The sequence below is a fragment of the Taeniopygia guttata genome, chromosome 1, assembly GCF_048771995.1.
Source record: "Taeniopygia guttata chromosome 1, bTaeGut7.mat, whole genome shotgun sequence".
Lineage (NCBI taxonomy): Eukaryota > Metazoa > Chordata > Aves > Passeriformes > Estrildidae > Taeniopygia > Taeniopygia guttata.
Genome location: NC_133024.1, coordinates 26,892,446 through 26,894,182, shown reverse-complemented (window position 1 = coordinate 26,894,182; position 1,737 = coordinate 26,892,446).

Genomic DNA, 1,737 nt, shown 5'->3' with positions numbered 1-1,737 from the left:
TTTGTGGTTTCTTTTGTCTAACTACACTCATTTATGTTCTCCTTTGCCATGGCCAGGTGTGCTTGCATAAGTGGATGCCATCTACCTAAGCTGTGTATGGAGGGGAGGGGGAAATGATGGCTCCAACCCCAGCCTCTGGTGGCAGAGATCGTTTCTTGGAGATATCAGTGTCCCTCTGATTTCTTGTTACACTGACACTCATTGATTTTTGACAGAAATTATATATGCAGGAGAGCTTAGCCACAGGTTACTTGAGGAACTGGAGGTGAGAAGTGTTTCAGGGCTTCCCATGGGAAGCTAAAAGAGAAGGGAAAAAGCTCCCTTGTAAAACATAATCAGGGATGCCAGACCCAAGTGCAGAAGAATTAAATCCTTGGTAGGAAGAATGTCACAACACTACTGAATATGGAAATAATGGTATGGTTTTCGTTCTTTAATTCTAGCTGCTTTCCTGCCCCAACTTGTATCTCCTACTCTCTCTTTACCAAAGTTCAGTTTTCCTTGTTTTCCACTTCTGCAATAACTACCTTATTTAAGCATTAGCAGAAGTCATTGTGGCATAGCCTAGAAGATGGTTATTCATGCCTGTTGAGCTGGTTGGAAATTATACCCCTCTCTTGTTTAAAGATACTGTAAACTGGTGGGATAAGCAGGGAAAAAATTCACTCTTGGTCATCTAATTGCATGTCATGATTTCTGTTTGCAGTCAGAGTTTGGAGTGCAGTGTAAGACTGGCTGTACTAAGTTGCCTTTCTTTCCTACCTTCACCTCCTGGCTTAGTATCATGTTTATCCTGCATGTATCCTCAGCTTATCAGTCACAGATTACAGTAATCATTTGCCTGGGCTGTAACTGTCATTTATATATAACATATAAAAAGCAAGTGGGTTTGCTTTCCAAGTGATCCTCAGGGTCCCTAAGTGATTCCATAATCACATCCAAGGTGCTGCTAAAACCTGGAATATAATAAAACTTCCATTATGCTCCAGCATAATGGAAAACTCCCTTAGTGCTGATACTGGGAGCACTGCACCTTATGGTCTGTTCACATGTGATTGATTCAGCACTTTTCTGGTGGCTTTTGAGAAGGAAACAGCAGCAGCTTGTGCAGAGCAGCTACCACATGTCCCTCCTGCCTCTTTTCACCTGGCTGTTTACAGCTGCCCTTGCCTAGTGACTTTTATAGCAGCCAGCACTGAATTTTCCATGCTTCTCTAACGATTTGTGCAGCTTTCCACCCCCGTTAACCATCTGCTGTTTTCCACACCCATGGCATTTCCAGTGGGGCTGTTGCAGAACTGCCTGCGTGCACTTAAATGGGCAGATTAAAGGTGATTCAGAGCTTATTGTGGAAACCAAACACTCAGCTTGACAGTTTTTAGATGGTTTCTGTCCCTTTAGCTCACAGATGGCTCACAGTCATAAAACTAAACAGTTCTTGTTAGGACTCAGTCTGCACGTTTTCCAAACGTGCAGTCATTTTCAGAAATTATTTGGCTCAGTGAAGTGTGAATGTGCATCCAGAGCACTTGCAGAGCAGAAAGGAGATTTTGGCACCGTGCATCTTATTGTGTATATTTTTCCCTTGAAAGACTTTGCTTTAAATCTTTTTTTTTTTACCCAAGTCTTGCAAATCTTAGTGGCAAGACAGACCCTGGATTGTGCTGCAAAGCTCCTACATTTTCCAGTGAATCTAGAGTTGTGCAATTTACCAGTTTTATGTTTTTAATGGAGATA